General features: G+C 42.3%; 2 long non-coding RNA genes across 2 annotated transcripts; one reads left to right on the forward strand and one right to left on the reverse strand.

Annotated features, from left to right (window-relative positions):
- Window positions 1-1,751: 1,751 nt before the first annotated feature.
- LOC114429822 (uncharacterized) lies at window positions 1,752-15,726 on the forward strand. The gene is made up of 3 exons (XR_003669940.1): window positions 1,752-1,969; window positions 15,300-15,302; window positions 15,716-15,726. It is a non-coding gene; the product is annotated as an uncharacterized LOC114429822 (long non-coding RNA).
- On the reverse strand, window positions 3,157-4,350 carry LOC114429821 (uncharacterized). Its single transcript, XR_003669939.1, has 5 exons — window positions 4,306-4,350; window positions 4,034-4,099; window positions 3,905-3,920; window positions 3,381-3,472; window positions 3,157-3,192 (listed from the first exon to the last, which is right to left on the reverse strand). It is a non-coding gene; the product is annotated as an uncharacterized LOC114429821 (long non-coding RNA).
- Window positions 15,727-19,878: the final 4,152 nt, after the last annotated feature.

Raw genomic sequence — 19,878 nt, forward strand, 5'->3', positions numbered from 1 at the left:
GGGTGGTGGTGATGTTGCAGTCATGTGACTGCTGTAGTTAGCTTAGCATTAGCTCTCCACTTCTTCTGATTGTATTTAGGCTTCAAATCCTGCTGAACAAATCCTGTAAGGACCATAAACTCTCAAGAGGCACGCGCCAGGGCTGTCCTCTTTCACCTCCACTGTTTGTGCTGGGAATTGAGCCCTTGGCTATTGCCATTAGGACCAATAAGAATATTACTGGCATTAAAATACATGAAATTTACAACAAAATAGGCTTATTCGCAGATGGTATTGTAATTTTTTTATCCCACTTGGAACAATCACTACATCATTTGCTCAATGCAATTAGCTCTTTCAATAAGCTTTCTGGTTACGGAATTAATGAATCAAAATCAGCTATTCTTTTCCTTAAGCATTCAATCACCATTCAAAATAGTTAGAAAAAGCTTCACCTATCTGGGTATCAGAATTACGTTGACGATCTAGTAGAGGCTAATTATAATGAATCAAATCTCCTACTCATTTTTCTCAAAGATGATTTTGTAATTTTATTTGGAATAACAATCGAGCAAGACTCCATGCTTATCTCCCACTATGATGGAGGAGGCTTAAAGTCCCAAACCTCCAATGGTACTACTGGGCCGCCCCACTTCATAATGCCTCCCATAATGCAGACAAAGGAATAAGTAAAACTGTAGATTTATTCAATAATAACATTCTCACATCATTTGAAGATTTAAGACAAGGTAGGTCAGAGGTTAACATCAAATTTCTACGCAATACTCGTGAGGACTTAAATTCTGTAATTTTATCTGAGGACTGGCAGAAGATTTGCTTGAAATCTCAAATATTGTTACTTCAGTATGAGTGGATAATGAGAATATATGTAACACCAACTCAAGCTAAATAAATTTAACCCCAATATCCCAGACATGTGTTATTAATGTGGTAAAGGGCACATGATAACAGGCTTTGGATGGTAAAGTGAAAGATATGATTTGAAATATTACAGGTTTAAATTAGTTATAGATGCCAAACTGTGTATCAGAATCAGAAATACTTTATTGATCCCAGGGGGAAATTGTTTGCTTGTATCCTTGCATGCTACAAGCTAAATACACCATAGCTAAATCTTGGAAATCCAGCACCAAACCAAGTATTAGTGTCTGGCTGGCAGGACTAACCGACTCTCTTGCAGTGGAGAAATGAACTTTAACGTAACGTTAAAAGGTAAATATCTCATTTTGTGGAGATCTTTTATGCTGTTCTTGGAGGGGAGGAAAGCATTGGAGGCATCAACTAATGATTATTCGTCTGTTTTTCTTAATGATTTTCTGTCCAGGATAACTGAGTTAACTTTTGGACCATCAAAAACTCTTAAGGATGAGTTATGTTTAGGACTGTGTTAATGCTGCATGATACTGCCCTGCCATGTAATAGCTTTGTTTTGCACCTGTATTATTTGATGTAGTGTGATTATTTTTCTGAAAATCAATAAACACACTTTTTGAAAAGAAAAAAAGATAATGGCTGATTGTGGGGGGACCACATGAGATGCTAATTTTCTAGTTGGATGACATGCGTTAGTTTAGCATTCAATACCGCATCATAATTTGGGCAATAAGTCAAAGTGAACCTTTGACTTGTTATGAAGGACAGTAACATAACGTAATGTGGTGAACATGTGAACATTTCTGTTGTGATTAGATTGTAAGAATGTGTTTAAAAAATTTTCTTTACCAACACAAACGTGTGAAACAGATTGCTGAGCAGGAAATAGATTTATTGTTTGAAGATGAAGGGAATCAAAATTGTTAATACGTCTTCCAGCAGTGATGTCATCGAGGCCTGACATCCTGGTGGAAGTGACATCAGCAGTGTGGATGTAAGGTCCTCATGCCAGATGCATCCGAACAGGTAGTGAAAGTTATGGATTTATGACACAAACAGAGGGTCTCTTGAGGGTGCAACTTGCATCATTGACGTTGTCTGTAAACAATGACAGCAACACAACATGATGCTAACGCTGAGAAAGTGACAAAGTGCCAGCTAAAAAATATCCTTTACACAGACCACACAGATGGTGAAGGTGCAGCCATACTGTCTCTAGATGCTCATAAGACACAATAAAGTGGCCTTCTCTTTTTCCCAGATCTTCCATTCGCACAAATGGGAACAAATCTAGACCGTTCTTGTTGCAAAGAGGTGTGCGGCAGGGAACAAACTGTGCCCCCTGCTGGCACACCCAAACATCAAGGGGATCAAACTCCAAAATCCATCCCTGCTCTCCTGCTCTCTTCATGGCCTTACTATTTTTGCACATTTTTTTTGTGCTATTTTGCCTTTTTAGCACTTTTTTTTAACAGTGCATTGTGTTCTGCATCCTGATTGGCTGTAGACTAGTATAAGTCAATCTCCTCTGTGCAGTGTCTGCTGTACAGTACAGAATGCGTACTGGAAACAGGTTTTGATTTTTGGTTTCATTCTATAATACTGGGCTTACTTTTCTATGGCGTGAACTTTGAGAGCGTTTAAACAAGAGGGAAAAGTGTGAGAATGCCTGTCTGAGAACAGCTAAAATGTTTGCTACTGGCCTGGAAATCCACCAAATTTGATGACTGGCATAAGGAAATGGTGTCTGTAAAACAGATGTAGCGCTTTCATCTGGATAAACTGGACAAATAAATTAGGCTTGAGATTATGGGGAGCCTACTTGGCTAAGTGCCACATCACCATATGATTAGGATGAGTTGGACATGGTATTCATTGATCAATAATGATATATTGTTTTATAAATTAAAAATAGAGATCGAACTTAGAGAACCACGATTCATTTGTACCTCCCCGGTTGATCTCCATGCAGTCTTCTCCTCCAAGATCATTAGGCTCTCCTTGGCCCCAGGCAGTGAAAACATGCTTTGAACCATCACTCCACAGCCACACACCCTCCTGGAAGAATACCATTATTTTTGTACCCTTTTCTATTCATACAGGCAGTACAGTAGTGATCATATAACACCTATAGTGATCAAATATTCAATACAGCAGAAAGCAATTCTGTTGATAAAACTCTCACCTTCACTGCATCATGGCCTCCAACCCAACTAGTAGTATGTTTGCCTGTGGCTTTCAGGACAAATTGTCGCAGGGTGATGTACTCGTCAGGGCTTCGGATGAGGCCAGATTTCCACCTCTTGAAAGGCAGGACAGCTGAGGAGCAAGACAAGAAGAACTGAGGGGGATGATCAACATGAGTGGTTGCATCCATCAGGACTCTGCTCTGACTCGGGGTTTCTTATTTTGAAAATTCTATGATTTCCAGTTTTATTTATTTAGTATTAACTCTCCTCCTCCAGTTTTGTCCTTCCTCAATCAGTGTGTCAGAGGTGTCCAAATACCTCTGCATCCGTCCAGTCCCTTTCAGTTTTGTCAAACAAGTAACAGCGACCTAGAAGCAAGCTCCAACCAGAAGGGCAGAATTTGCATCCACCTTAAAGAAGAGATGACAATACAGAGCAACAAATTATTAAATTATTGTTTCTACAACATGACAATAGCACATCAACATCCTGCATGATTTATGTCAGGGCTGCTGTGTTACCCTACAACACCTTTAACTATAGTCTCTTCATGCAGCAGTAAATGATCTGACACCTTTCAGAAACTGCGGGAGGCTTTGACTGTTTTTCTGATTTCTGTCTTTCTGACTGTGCTAGCTGCACAGACCTCTCTGCTTGTAGCCATGATTGTTTTCCAGTGAGCCCACTCTGACTGAACATGTGACACAGAAGCTGCTGGAGGTAAAGTTAAGATCCACACAAGAAATCTGCCTTCTGTCTAAAGCACAAACAACACAATATATGGACAGAACCTGTCCAACATGTTATCCTAAATCAGTCACATTTTAGAAAAGTTCACCAACCTGATGTCGAGCTGACCTGTGGGTGTAAAGAACATTAGAAATGAGTTCAGGATTCCCTTCCTCTAATGCTGTCCTACAGCTGGTCATGAAACATGAAAACACAAGTTTAAATGTGGAGTCGTCACTTACATTTGGCATGATCCACAGCACACCCATCGCACAGACGAGCACAACGAAATGAAGACCTGATGCCATCTAAAGGACAATGCAATGTCCAGATTACAAAATGCATCCTAACAAACACTGACATCAACAGAGATTCATTTAAAATGAGTTAAGCTCCACATTAAGTGGACTGAGGGGTAGCTGCAGCTTTCCTTCTACGTGTATGGAGACAAAACACTTGAGAGAGGCAGATCAAATCGTTTCTGTACATCAGAGATGCAGTGATGAAGCTTTACCTTGTTGTGATGTTCAGAAGAGGCTGAAGAGTCACAGCAGCTGGTAGCAGAATGTCTTGGAAGAGGGAACGCCGGGTTTATATGTGTTGTCTGGCGGCTTTGGTTCATTAGTGTACGCGTCATCCCCCGAACATGAGACCTGATGTGATAAATATCAGATGTTGCCACAGCCTTCAGTAAATGTTTCTAAGACAAACACAAAGGCGATACCTGTCAGCAGTTTAAACAGTTCCAGTGTAACTAATTCTGACATCAAGTCAAGTCAAATGTATTTATAAAGCACATTTAAAACGACTTTCATTGACCAAAGTGATGTACACAAAAGTCAATCACATATTAATAAAATCAAAGTAAAATTAAAGCTGCAAGCAGCATTGCGGGCCCTCGCGCACCTTGCGATCCGCGGGGCCATCGCTGTCTTCTCTCCTATGCTCTTGTCTCCTATACTCTCCTGTCCTATGCTCTCTTTTCGTCTCATTTGCAGAGCTGTACAACAAACACATGTTTACAACCAAACTTTCCTGCTACCAGTAGGTGGTGCTATGACCGTATCATCCTATTAGCATATATGTTTGTTCAGACTCAGGTCCATAGCAGTAGTGTAAGATTTTGTCCACATTGCCTGAAGTATATGGGTAGTACTGCATAAATAGAGCGAGTTCCGTTGCAATGGCGAATGGTCAACTTTGAGGCCACACCCCCGCCACACGGTAATACTTTTGAAAGAGTTTTGGCATGCGTCTATTCCCTATGGTGGACACAGTGAGTTTCAGCTCAATTGCATGAAGTATGCGAGGCGTGAAAAATTTTTATAGCAGGGTCAGAAATCGCCAAAAATTACAAAAAAAAATCAAAATTGTGGACTTCCTGTTGGGTTTGGAGGGGGGGTCCAAGAGACTTTTTTGTGCGTCTTGGGGTGATACACATGTGTGCTAATTTTCATGATCCTGTGTCAAACTGGCCAGCGGGGCTACGCGTTAGGGCAAAAAATACAGGGAGTTCCTTTTGTAATGGCGAATGGTCAACTTTGAGGCCACGCCCCCACCCACCGTCAGACTTTTGTAAGAGTTTTGGAATGCGTCTATTCCCTATGGTGTCCTGAGTTGACACAGTGAGTTTTAGCTCAATTGGATGAAGTATGCGAGGCATGAAAAGTTTTGTAGCAGGGTCACAAATCGCCAAAATTAATAGAAATTTCAAAATCGCGGACTTCCTGTTGGGTTTGGAGGGGGGGTCCAAGAGACTTTTTTATGCATCTTGGGGTGATACACATGTGTGCCAATTTTCATGAGCCTACTCAAACAGGCCAGGGGGGCAGGAAGAAAAACCTATGAAAACACAAGATTTGGTGTAGCCAGTAGGTGGCGCTCTGTCAAAGCCTCAATATTGTTGTATAGATGTGTTTAGGGTCAGACTCTGATCATACATGTGACATTTGGTACAGATCGGACAGAAAACGAAGAAGTTATAGCGACTTCCTGTTTCCTCTGAAACGGTCAAACTTTGAGGCCACGCCCCGGCCACACCGTCAGACTTTTGTAAGAGTTTTGGAATGCGTCTATTCCCTATTGTGTCCTGAGTGGACACGGTGACTTTCAGCTCAATCCGATGAAGTATGTGAGGCGTGAAAAGTTTTGCAGCAGGGTCACACATCGCCAAAAATGGCCACAAACCTTCAAATGGCGGACTTCCTGTTGGGGTTTGGAGGGGGGGTCCAAGAGACTTTTTTGTGCGTCTTGGGGTGATACATATGTGTGCCAATTTTCATAATCCTGTGTCAAACTGGCCAAAGGGGCTACGCGTTTGGGGGCGCTATAGAGTCATTTTCCTATGTGCGTTTTCAAACTTTTTCGGGCGAATGAATTTTTCTACCAAGTTTGGTGAGATTTTGGGCATGTTAAGGCCCCCAAAAATGCGATCTAAGGGGGGGAAAGAAAAAAAAATAAATAATAATAATCCTAAGGGTTTCAATAGGGCTCTTGCACCATTCGGTGCTCAGGCCCTAAAATAATAATCCTAAGGGTTTCAATAGGGCTCTTGCACCATTCGGTGCTCGGGCCCTAATAACAAAATACATGATAAAACACATAAGAGATAGTGATAAAAGCCAAGGTGAGCTGCCTATTCAGTGTTAAAGACAAGGAAAACAAATGAGTTTTGAGTCTGCTTTTAAACTCTTCTACAGATCGAGCAGATCTGCCTTGAAGAGGCAGACTGTTCCACAGCCATGGGCCTGCCACTGCTAAGGCTCTGTCACCTCGGGTGATGAGCCTGGTGCCGTTTCTGTGCTGAGCTTTAAAACCAGATTGAAATATTTTTGTGTGACAGGAATGGGAGTTTAGAGATTGGTCTAAACTCGAACTCGGTTCGGGAACCCTCTTTAAAGGTGAGGTAGAATGTGGTTTAGGACTGATACAAGATTGGATAAAAACTGTGATTTAGCAGCTTTAACAGCTTTCTGATATTCAGCGAGACTATTTCTTAGCATTTCGAGGGACACTTGCAGACAGCCTTTTTTTCCATCTCCTCTCTGCACGTGTGGTTTCATTCAGCCATGAGTCGAATGCTGGTTTGGGACTTTTACTTCTGAATGGAGCTATTTTGTCCAGAAAATCATAGCATATCGACAGCGATCCACTGGTTTACATTTAACTCACCAAGGTGGCTTGTGTGAAGAAGTGAGTCATTAAAAGCATCTGCGAATCGAGAGGCAGTCAGGTTGTTTAGCTGGGGTGCACAGTTTATCAAAAGCTCGGGCAGTGTGACAGAGAACAGCACCGCAAAGTGATCCAAGATGCCAGTATCAGAGATTTCCTGTATGCTTATATTTAATCTAAATGACAACACAAGATCAAGTGTGTGTCCCTTCTCGTGCGTTGCTCCAACCACCGATTGACCAGATTAATCTTGGCCAATTAGTTGGAATCGCAGCATATGTGGACATTAAAATCACAAGCTATTAAAAAGCGGTCGTAGTTCAGCGTTAACAGTCTTATTAAATTCTGGAATGCGATAGACTAAAGCGCACAGTGCTGGTGCATCAGCATTTAATACAAATGTCTGTAGTTCAAAGCTGGAGGATGGGTTTGTTACTACTTGGTGGCATAGATTTAAAAACAGAGGCTGGTCGTCCACCCCTGCCGGTGGTTCGTGGTGAGTTTAGGTACACACAATCTGGGGGTAAGAGCTCGGAGAATGGGGTGCACTCATGGACATGAAGCCAGGTTTCTGACAGAAACTGTTACATAAAACTGTAAAGAAATCATTGAGGATGAAGGTGTTGTTAGCTGGCGATCAAACATTGAGGAGGCCAAAGTGGAGAGTCTGCTCCTCGCGGCCCAGTGCAGTACTGCACTCCAGCTTCCGGAGACATCCATGATCCACACCGCGGCTGCTCCTGTGATTCCTGAGCAGCAGCGCTACCCTCCGGCAGGTGGCGTGTCGCCGTGTGCGGTCTGCTGGGGTATAGGGGTACAATCCACTGTAGGTCTGGCCATATGTCACATCTGCGAGGAATTATCCTGTTGGCAGACCTCCACTGCACTCATTTTTACCATTTTTACCATTTTTACCTCCATGCTTACCGCGTCTTCTCGGCCACATCCTCCGCCAGGTGGCCTGTGAGCGCCACAGGTATAGCGGTACTAACCCCAAGTGAGGGGAAGGCTGGAGTTTTGATCTTCAAATTCATATTTGAACAGCGATGAGGTTTGCAGGTGAAGTATGGTAAGAGAAATGACCACTGGATGTGACTATTACTAGTAATTTTTGGCATGTGTGAGTCATAGAAGCGGAGCCCCGTTTTGATGGCATGGTTTTTAAGCAACATGAAAGCCATAACAGATAATATGATGTCACTGGAAGAAATAGGAAGAAAATATAATATAGATAAAAACTTAAACTTTAAACTTTTACAGCTTAGAAGCTTCATCAGAAATGTCAGAATCATTGGTTGATTAGATCCTCGCTAAGCAATTTGGAAAGAATCATGTCTAAAAACAGCTTGAGCAAAGGTGCTATATCAGAGATATATAACCTGCTGGTGTCCAATTCAACTGAAAATTCTAGCCATAAAGGAATTGCATGGAGCCAAGACCTAGAATGGATATACACCAGAAGACTGTGAATTTGTGTGTGCCAAAGCTCATACCGAATCAATCAATATAAGTGTGTTGCCCCTAAGGCTTAATACTTAGCATACTTTTATTTTGAAAAGTATTTTAATTTTGAAAGGACCAAGTTCATTCGGGTAACTTCCGGTTCCTATATATTTCACCCCGACAGTGTGTAGGCGCATCGGGCCTCTGTGCGCAGACAGCAGCAGTGAATTGGTAAACGCACAACCATGCATAGACAGAAATGACATGCTGCTGTGAAAATAAGATAAGTATCATGAATGTTGGATGGCTATATATTCTATGCTGATTTATTTTATTTCTACAGTGTTAAACAAGTAGAAATAAAACTCAGCAATGAAAAATGAATGAAACCGAAAACCATGACCTCAGAACCCTGACACAAACCGAACCGTGAATTTTGTGAACTGTTCCACCCCTGATACATACACTTTTCTGGTTTCCTGGCCTCTTAGTGTTTCAGTTAGAAGCGTGGCACACTGTGAAGGGGTTATCAAGCTGCTACTGTTCTCACTGTACAGTGTTCATCTGTACATAGACAAACATTCACGTTATCAAGCATCAGGCAGTGATCCATGCATCAGGTGTTTTTTTAACCTGGTGTCAAAATGGGTGTGGGATCAGTAGTGTCAATGATAATATATTTGTTGTTATCTTAACAATGTGCAAGCTGACATTCAGAGTACAAAAACAATCCAAAGGGCCTAGTCCAAACATTTACTTTGTCATGCAGTACGCCAGCACACATGGGATTCAGACTTTTCCCCTAGCCCAAGGGTGTAGGTTTGCATATGGACCATGGGGACATGTCACAACATGGGAAGACAAAACAGTCTAATTCAACAGAGACAGAGCTGGTAAACACAGCAAACAATCAGGTGATTTAAGGTGAAATACGAGTTTGAGATAAACTACAGTATACGCCCATAGTCAAAGTCAAGTAAATAAATTCTGTGTTTTTCTGTCAATATGGAGGTGCTGTGTGTACATAAATGAACTTAAATGATTATAGCAAATGGCATGCAATAAAGAAAGAGCAAAAGAATTCCGAATTCTTTCCGTACCCACTGTATAACTTTTTTATTGCACTTTTATGAAAGCCGCCAGTTTGTGTCGCTAACACAACAGGTGTTAAAAATGTCCTTGTCATAATTAGTTGGGATCTGTTCAGGAAAGCCACACAGGTAGGAGGCTGACATTTCTTTTGAACTATACAGCTCAGTAGCACCCTTGTTGAAGTGTTGCCTTTTGTACTAAGTACACACTTAGTACACACTTGGTACTTTTACATTCTCAGGGAAGAGTGTGAAAGTCATATTTTAATAACAATTTGTATGAAATGCAACCTGTTTAGGTCCAGGACAACAGGACACCCTAAACAGTTGCCAGTGGCTGTATAGTCACAGATTTGCACAGAATGAAATTTCCAGAAATCTTTAAAATAATTTATGAGATGTGGAAGGTTCAGAGGGTGGAATCCGAACCTTGCCCATCTCTGACAACCGTCAGTTTGAGATGAGTGAAGGCCTGCAGGAAATATTAACACACATGAACTATGATGAAGTGTCACATGTCAGAATGAAATGCATTCTGCAGTTTGGACAATATATTTTCAATTAACTAAAATATAAAGGGAACTATAATGAGGACTATATACGACAGACGATGAGCCAAGTTGTAGCTCAAAGTGTTACACCACTAAAGAAAGTGGAGTTCTTCATTCCTAAAACCTTCCCACATGTTATATCTGCAGTGAAGAAGGCAGCAGGATACGACCCCAAAACCAACACATATCAAACCCAAAGTCTTCAGCACTGAAGCTTGGCCACAGTCTAAAAAAGTATCCAGTATTGTTGAGAGTGATGCTAAGATGTTTGGTGATGATATCACAGCAGAATATGCCAAAAGCTACACAGCTATATATGACAGAGCGGATGGTGTTCATCTCCAGAGCACTAAGCACCTCTTAAGGAGGCCAAGCAGAATATGCCACAGGTGTTACCATTTACCCATGAGGTGAAGCTTTGAACCCTTACATGGAAGACCAGCAACATGTTTCAGAGAGACTGCTATCAAACACAACACCAGTTGTGTCCAGACTAACCTTGAGACCTTGGAGGAACTAATAAAACAAACAGAATTCTAGACAGGGAAGACACAGGAACCACTGATGAACCCCTAGTTCAGGAAGAAAATGATGAACACAACCATAACAAGAGGCACTAACTGCCACTTGGAGAGATGGTTTGGATCATAAAACATTCTGTTCTGAAAAAGCAGAGGCATGGAGGCCAGCGGCATTTGTCAGAGAGATTGGTATGGGTCTTTACAGGGAAGACACAGGGAGCACATCATGTGTTATAATACAGATGTAACATACCAGGAGGGCTGGGCAAAGCCAGAAAGAGCAAACCCCTGTACTGGCAGCCACTTTGATCAAAAGGACAAAAGAAATTAGGATACTGACAAGGACAAGAGCAAAGACCACACAAGGGAAGCATCAGTCTGCGTTTGTAAAAATTCCATCCATCCATCCATCTTCAACCGCTTATCCGGGGCCGGTCGCGGGGGCAGCAGTCTAAGCAGGGACCCCAGACTTCCCTCTCACCAGACACTTCCTTCCTTTTTCATGTGTTTTATATATATGTGTAATATATTTTACTCTGTGATATATTGAACTGGTTGAGCCATGGTGATATTACGAGTAATATGTGCAAGCTCATATAAACAAACCCCCCAATGAAAGAAGGGAATATTCTCCTCCCAATGTTCACGCACGTTATAAATAAATATCACATGTCTTGTGTGTTCTTTTGAGATATAAGAATGGAGGTCACTCAAGCTCAGTGTCAGGATCCGTCTCTGAGCCAGGTCTTATTTTGAAAGTTTTTGTTATTTCCTGTTTTATTTTGTGAGCATTGACTTCCCTCTCGTTTCAGGTGTGTTGTCTTCCTCTCCCTTGTGTGCCCCCTCCTCCCGATGATCACCCCCTCTGCCCTAATGTGTCTCACCTGTGTCTTGTCTTCCATTCCCTGGTGTACAGTGCATCCGAAAGTATCGCAGCGCTTCACTTTTTCCACATTTTGTCATGTTACAGCCTCATTCCAAATTGTATTAAATTAATCTGTTACACTAAAACACAGGCATCAGTACCGTTACCTTAGCCTAGTGTAGTCATAGTTCAAGCTATCCAACTAGCATGTCATCATCGCAACGGTGGACAAAGTAACACAAGTTCTCTGTCCAAGTCCAGCAGTGGGAGTTTGACACACGTGTCTGTGTGTTTGACACACGTGTCTGTGTGTGTACGTGCATCGTGCCTCTGTGCGCAGACAGCAGCCGTAAATTATAAACTTTTCCAAGAGTTTAAATCGAAGCAGCTGGACTCAAGGATTTGATGCAAGCTTCTGTTACTGTATCCTCTTCTTTGAAAATGTGTATAGTATATACATAATACTTTAGCATAACTTTCAACAAACAAGATTTTTTTCCCATTTTCGCTGAGTGCCATTTTGATTAACACAGAGCTGGAGGCATACAGTCTAATACTTACACATCTGAGCAAATCTCCCAAGTGTCCCCTTTAAGATGACACCACAATGATTCAGATACACCGTGTGGTTGCTGACATATAATCTATTAATTGTAGGCATGTCATTTTCAAGCTCTGGCCTTAAAAACAGGCTTGGGGTGGAAATAGAATATCTGACAGTTTCATAAGGGGTTCTGTGCTTTGAAATTAAGCTGCTATGGAAACATGCTCAGGTGCACATAGGTAACATGCTGATGTTCAGTGCTGCCTGAAGTAGAACCCGATAAAACAAAATGAAACAGAAACATTTCACTTTGTTTAGGAACAATATTTCATATCTGTGAATGTCAAATGCACATGAACTCTAAGGATTGACAGTTTATTTGAAGGCCACATTAGAATCCAGGTCTTTTCAGTCAATGCAAGATCAGGGAGTGCCCTGTTTTACTTCAACAACAGTGATCTGTCCGTACAGCAGCTGTCAGGCAGAGCAGCTGCAGTTCAAGCTGCTGTTTACAGAGAGAAGCAAGAAAACAACAGTCAGCATCATCTTCCATAAAAACACATGACAATAACATGTGAGACAGAGAGTTTATGATCAGTGCTCCCCCTGCTGGTTAGGACATATGATGACATTTTAAATGTACCAGTCAAAAGTCACTCAGTGGTTTGTCTTTGTTTTTATGACTTTCTACATTGTAGATTCATCCTGAAGACATCAGAGCTATGAAGGAACCACCTCGTTGAAGTTGTACCCTGGATCATTTGTCAATTTAAAACATGCACATTTATTTCATGGCAGCAGCGAGCTTAATATTTCATATCCTCAACAACAGGGGGAAATGATAAATAGACCAAATACTACTAAAAGTGCGTCCTCACTGTCGAGAAAAGCACTTAACAACAAGATGAGTGGACGTGGTAAAGGAGGAAAGGGGTTGTGAAGAGGAGGCGCTAAGCGCCACCGTATAGTCCTCCGTGATAACATCCAGGGAATCACCAAGCCCGCTATCCGCCGTCTGGCTCGCCACATCTCTGGTCTGATCTACGAGGAGACCCGCAGTGTGTTGAAGGTCTTCCTGGAGAACATGATCCGTGACGCCGTCACCTGTGACCGCCATGGATGTGGTGTATGCTCTGAAGAGGCAGAGCGCACTCTGTACGGCTTGTGGTTAAAGCGCAACATCCTGGTTCCAACAAACAAAGGTCCCTCTAAGGACCGCACACACCATCAGTAAAGAGCTGAGTCCAGAAACGGATCTAATAATTATTTATATTTATCAAAATATCCATCCTTTTTATTTTTTTTATTCAGATAACAATAAAATAACAAAAAGTAAATATTAACTTATTTAATAATACCCTGTGTTCATGTGACGCCCAATGTGTGGTCACAGGTGGGGTATTATTATTTTTTATTATTATTTTAAGGCATACTTCTGTTTTCTGATTGTGATTTAAAATAATAGTTAAGGTTTCTGTGATCTGTAAACACAAGCCTGTTGTGCACTGTTTGAGCAGTAGGAGGAGACATGGAGATGGAGAGAGATAGAATTACGAGATGGGCCCAGTGTCAGCGGGGCGTGTATACAGTGGAGGCGTCACCTTACCTTCATTGTATGCAGTGCAACGGAGCAATGAGCATCACGTCTCTGTGTACCTGCCCCTAGGTACCTGCATTACGTAGTGAAATTACGTACGTAGTACGTACATTACGTAGTGAAAGTCAAAGTCAGCTTTACTGCTCCACCCAGCGTCACATGCACACGCACAGTGTAAATGTCCTCTCTTTATAAAAACCGCCATAAACTGAAAAAGGATCACTCCACGTTCAAAGCGGAGCAGGAAGCTCCTCGCTGTCACTGGCTGGAATAATGAATTTATGTGCTCACAGCAATGTCCCTGAAACAGCTGCTCATGTTCTGATCATGGAAACAAAAGAAATAAAGTCACAGTATATAAAACACTACAAGTGTAGGGGGCGGCAATGCACTCGTTTCTATGAAGTGAAAGTGCACAGAGCCCTTTGCCCACAGATCACTCACTTTTTAAGTCGGGCTAAAGTTGCCGCCGTTGGCTCATGTGCGTCATTACGCACAGCTCTCTGTCACTGTGCAGACTTTGTTGAGTCCCCTGTTGTGTGACGCTGCAGGAAGGAACAACGATCACATGACGTCAGAAAGCGGCCGCAGGTTATCATGACTGCAAACAGTCACATGATGAAACAACAGAGTGCTGAGGCTGCAGCTCTGAAGTGTGGAGCTGAACTAGAGCTTCTGTTATTCAGCAGTGATCTGCTCATTAACGGTCTGCTGCTCCATGTACAGCAGCCTCCCTGTTGTTGCTCTGTCTGTGTCTGTTTACATGATAACAGCTGTGACACAAACAGAACAGTGATGGACTTTATTCAACCTGCTCAGCGAGAGAAGCAGCGAGCAGCTCTGATAGAAGTCTGTCTGCACCATCATCAGGGTCTGATGCTGCTGCAACAGCCGGACTCTGGGACAAAGTGACGTCAGCAGATGTCGGGTTGTCCTCTGAGTCTCTGAAGCAACATGCGGCTCAGCTGGAAAACAGCTTCTGATGGAGCTCTGATAGTCTGACTTCATCTCTGAGAGGAAGAAGAGGGAGAAGCCGCTGCGCAGCGCGCGGACTCTCTCCAGCAGCAAAGTGCAGAGATCATCAGAGCTCCACATGAGCCGAACATGAAGAGACACAGTCCGCTAGCAGCTCCTTCACTGTCGGCCTGCAGCGCTGCTCCCACACTCATCTGGACTCTTTCATCCACACACAGAAAACACGAGCGGAACATTCAGCCTGCAGAGGAGCTGCCTTGGATTGAGTCTCCAAGGGAGTCCACCGAGGCCCGGGTTCGATTCCCGGCCAATGCAATGACCCTTTTAACTGAGGAACATGTGAGGGGACATATATTCACCTTCACATCTATGCTGTTGTTCAGTAAGTTGTTTTTATATGTGTTAACAGACCTATCTGACTTCTGTTAACATCACTGTGACATACACACAGAGGCACTACACTTCACAGACGAGCTTCAGTGGTACAGTGCACATCACATTTGAAACAAGAGCACTTACCATCACTGGTAGTGAAGGTGTCACAGGAAGAATTACTGTGATGTTTTACCTTTAGAGCCTTTTTATAGAACACACTCATTTGATTTAAATTAAGAATGTTTGTTGGTGCAGTAGCCAGCATGAGCCCTGTAGATGTCTTCATTTAAAAAAGAAAAAGAAAAAAGACCATGTTTCACCTCTTTCTGAGCCTCGTTAGTGCAATAGGCAGCGAGTCAGTCTCATAATCTGAAGATTGTGACTACAGATTACAAAGAGCACACTGTATATTTACATGTCATCCAGGTCATATTCATAGAGACCACTGAAGCAAGGCGTCTGGACTTGTAGAGTTTTCTTGAAGACGTTTCTCTGCTCCTCCAAGCAGCTTCATCAGTTCTACCTGTTGGTGGGAAACATGGTTAATATGTGGTGGAGGACCTCAGTGTGTGGGTCTGGGTAAAACTCACAAACAATAGCACTAAATGTTTCCATAGTTACCTGTGTTGGCCTGGCTGTCTGAGTCTGCTGTTTCTAATGACTGGCTAACGACTACAAAGATGATGTCTGAGGCCACCTCCTCTGTTAAGGACAGAGGTTTGCACATACTCACAGCAAGAACACAGGGCTGTCAACCAGTCCCCTCCAGCAGTCTCATAGTCGTTAGCCAGTTGCTATCTGTTAGCTTTGCATTGTTGAGGACAAGACGGCAAGTGACTGAAGATATGCATCCATATTAATGGAGGTCCACATGTCTGAAGTCAGACTCCCTCCCTCCACCCTCTGCAGTTGAGCCTCGGCCTCCTTCTCATATTTGTCATCCACCATCTTCTTTAGAGCCTTTCTAGGAAGGCTGGATGTGGGTCTGGCTTTCCCACAGACTCTTTAAAGCCCTGATCAGCCACTATAGATAAAGACTGGGGGGCTTTCACCACCACATGAACAAGAGCCTCATCAGCTGTTCTGCTCCACTGACACAGAGATAAATACACTGTCATGTGACATTACATTACTGTCATGTGTTGAACCATTGTGTAGCAGAATGTGTACTCCCACTTTGGAGAACTGGAGAACATTGGATCAACTGCTCCCATCATCAAGTCATAAACAGAAATGTGATGCAATATGAATGAGACAGTTGGTCCAGACCTAGCATCCAAATCCCTGATCATGTAACAGAGCTAAATATCAGAACCATCAATAGTAACTGAATCTCTCTGTCTGCAGTTAGTGAGAAGAAGTGATCAATACTGCCAACACATAAAAAGAACTTCTCCACAGACTGTCCTGCTATTGATATGTATATATCAGTAAAAAGCTGATTAATAACATGACAACAGCCTTAACACACATCTGGAACCTGTCACTTCAAAGCATCTGTGTCCCAATGGACATGAAAAGTTGCAGCACTGTTCAAAAATGGAAACAAACAGAACTTCACACACTACAGACCAGCCTCACTGCTGCCTCCCTTCTCTAAAGTCCTTGAAACACTGTTTAATGATCGCTTAGAAACATTTATTGAAGAACATCAGTTATTAAATAACTGATTTAACTGACAGAGTACAATATGTGGAGATGGCAGTTTTCTTCTAGGTGTCTTAGCATTGCTTGTGGTGACCACCAGGGGTCAGTATTAGGCCCTAAAATATTCAACTTGTACATTAATGATGTATTCAATGTATCTAAATGATTAACATGCATATTATTTGCAGAGGACACTGATATATTTCACTATAATAACCTTATAAACACTGTAAATAATGAAATGGATGGATCAGCCCTACACACTACAGTGTAGATAGCTGCACCACTGCTAAACACAAAGGTTGTAGGTCTGGTCTTAAAGGTGGAGGTGGTTTCTGCCTTTTAATCCAGATTTACACCTGGTTCCAGAGTGAGGGCTCCTGGTGATTAAAGGCTTCCCTACAGGGATTCATAAAGTACCGTATTTTCCGGACTATAAGTCCCACTTGTTTTCATCCTTTGGCTGGGGGTGCGTATACTCAGATGCGACTTATTTTATATTAAAATATAGAATTAGTCAGCCTGTGTCCTGACGTCTCATCACAGATGTGATGGCAGCTGTTCTGTCCCTCTCCTGACGTTCTCTAGCTTGTCCACACTTTGAGCTCTGAGCATTCATGGAACGTGTGCTTGCAGCTGAGCCTCAGACCTCACCTGGCAACAAGGAATTCAATTTTCTGATTGGTCGATAGGTCGCTAAGTCCAGACAGCTATATGAGCGCCAGATCCAGAAAATATGGTCAAACTTTCAGTCAGTCTGGTTCTGACATCACTCCGGCCACATTGCAGAGGTGGAGCTGCTCTGCTCATGATGTCACTGCTGCTGTAAAAACACAGACACAGACATAAGAAGTGCACAAAGTGTTTTGCAGTCATGTAGCATGTGATGCAAAGCTGACAGATGAAAGTCATGTCTGAAGCAGCACAGTGCATTTCCATCTGCTCACACAACAACACAGGTCAGAATCACACTGTAACTGATGCTTCACAACAAGTTGTGTAACTTCTGGTGTTTTCTTTACTATCAGCCCTCTCATGATCAGTGAAATATGAAGGAAGTGTCAGAACCGGTCTGACAGCTGGGTGACTCTGCACTCAGACCTGTTCTATCCACTGTTAACCCATTCATGTCAGTGTTGTATCAGGTGTCCTGTTTTCAAGGCGTGGTTTCTCTGGAGTTATGTTCATTGTTCATTTTCTGTCAGACAGACTGCAGCAGAACCAGCAGCTCTACACATGAAGGTGGAAACTTCTGGAAGTCAGGACTGATTCAGCAGGTGAGAGTCTGTCAATATCTGATCAGGTTGATCACCTCATTGATCTTTACTTTACATTGGGGCAGTGATTGATCTTTATTGTCGTTTCAAACTGAAACTCAGAACAAACGTCTGTTCTACAATCGCTCCCTGTCTGAAACTCAGCAGCTTTCATTTGCTCTGAAACTCAGAACAACTTGTTTAAAAACACTTTAAAGAGAAAATGTTGGTTTATTCTGAGTTGATCACATCAGATAAATTTTTTTTACTTGTTGAACGCAAGTCTGAGGTCACATGATCAGTGAGAAATGCAGGGAGCGTCAGGGACCGGTCGGACTGGATGTCTTTCTGTGACGTTGTGTTCACATGAAACAACAATCAAGTAATAATAGTGATGATAATAATAAATCAATGAGTTATCTGTAAGAGCAGGTCAATACAAACATACAATGGATCCATTAATAAAGTAAAACGTTCTATACTAAATGGAGTTATTTCCAAATATATTGGCCTACTCTTTGTGTGAACGGCTCAATGATGGACATCAGTTCAAACACTTTTTTGTCCATTCCATGTATCAGTTTAGTGGTAAATGTGCCACATCCAATATGGCGGTCACGCTGACGCCCCGCAGTGACGGGTCAACCGGCTCAATGAGGCATCTACATATACATGTCTATGGTTTTAATGTTAATGGCAGCTGTTCTGTCCCTCTCCTGACGTTCTCTAGCTTGTCCACACTTTGAGCTCTGAGCATTCATGGAACGTGTGCTTGCAGCTGAGCCTCAGACCTCACCTGGCAACAAGGAATTCTATTTTCTGATTGGTCGATAGGTCGCTATGTCCAGACAGCTATATGAGCGCACAGTAGTCGCCTTTTATCATTTGCAGTATATTCATAGGAGTTTCTGTGCGGTGAAGCTGAATAATAATAATAACTATTTATATAGCACTTCTTTAAACACACAGTTTCAAAGTGCTGTACAATAAAATCCAAACAGGAACAACAGTGCGTGGTTAAAATACCATCCAGTCAATTCAAAAATAAGATAAGGCAGGAATTGCACAAGGTGAGTCAATAAGACATAAAACAATTTAAAATGTTAAAAGTAGAATAAAATAAAAATAAAAATAGGCCCGCAAGATAAAACCAGGGTAATAGCATAAGCAAAAAACAAATAACATACAATAATGTAAAACAGTGAATGAATGGATAAATAAACCGGTTAGGAAAACACTAAGCGATAAAAGTGAGTTTTAAGAAGAGATTTAAAAGAAGACACCGAGTTTGCCGCCTGATATCCTCTGGCAGGGAGTTCCACAGACAGCAAATGTGCAGTCACCTTTGTGATTAGCCGGGATTTGGGGACTGATAGGAACTTTCCAGAGGATCTCAGGCAGAGTTCAGGCTGGTGAGGGGCTAAAAGGTCCTGCATATAAGAGGGGCCGAGGCCATTTATTGCTTTAAAAACCATCAGTAAAATCTTAAATCAATTCTAAAACTCACAGGGAGCCAGTGAAGGGCAGCTAACTGGTGTTATATGGTCACTTCTCCTGGTATGAGTCAGAAGCCTTGCAGCGGCATTCTGTATTAATTGTAGTCTGTGAATGTTATGTTTACTGATACCACAGTAGAGGGCGCTGCAGTAGCGTAGCCTGGAGGAAATGAATGCATGTAAACTGTTTCAAACAGAGTGTGGGGGGGGTGGGGAATGGTCGAATTTCTCTTAATTGCCTTAGCTGTGCGAAACAGGATTGTGGAATGCGGCGCTGAGGCTAGGAGGATTCAAATTGAGTGCAGACCAGAGTCAGCTGCCAACAGAAGGTCATTTGAGACTTTTAGAAGTGCTGTCTCGCTGCTATGCATGCTCGGAAGCTGACTGGAATTTCTCAAAATGTAATTGTAACACCGACCATCATTTTACAGTCAATGTTACCACAAAAAAACAAACTAGGGACGTTACCAATTTCAATTGTTTAATGAAAAGAAAGACCAACTTGGATAACTTAAACCTCACTGTGAACCAGTGTCCTGTTAAAGGGCTGCCCCA

Source organism: Parambassis ranga, unplaced genomic scaffold (genome assembly GCF_900634625.1).
Source record: "Parambassis ranga unplaced genomic scaffold, fParRan2.1 scaffold_21_arrow_ctg1, whole genome shotgun sequence".
NCBI classification, from domain to species: Eukaryota; Metazoa; Chordata; class Actinopteri; family Ambassidae; genus Parambassis; species Parambassis ranga.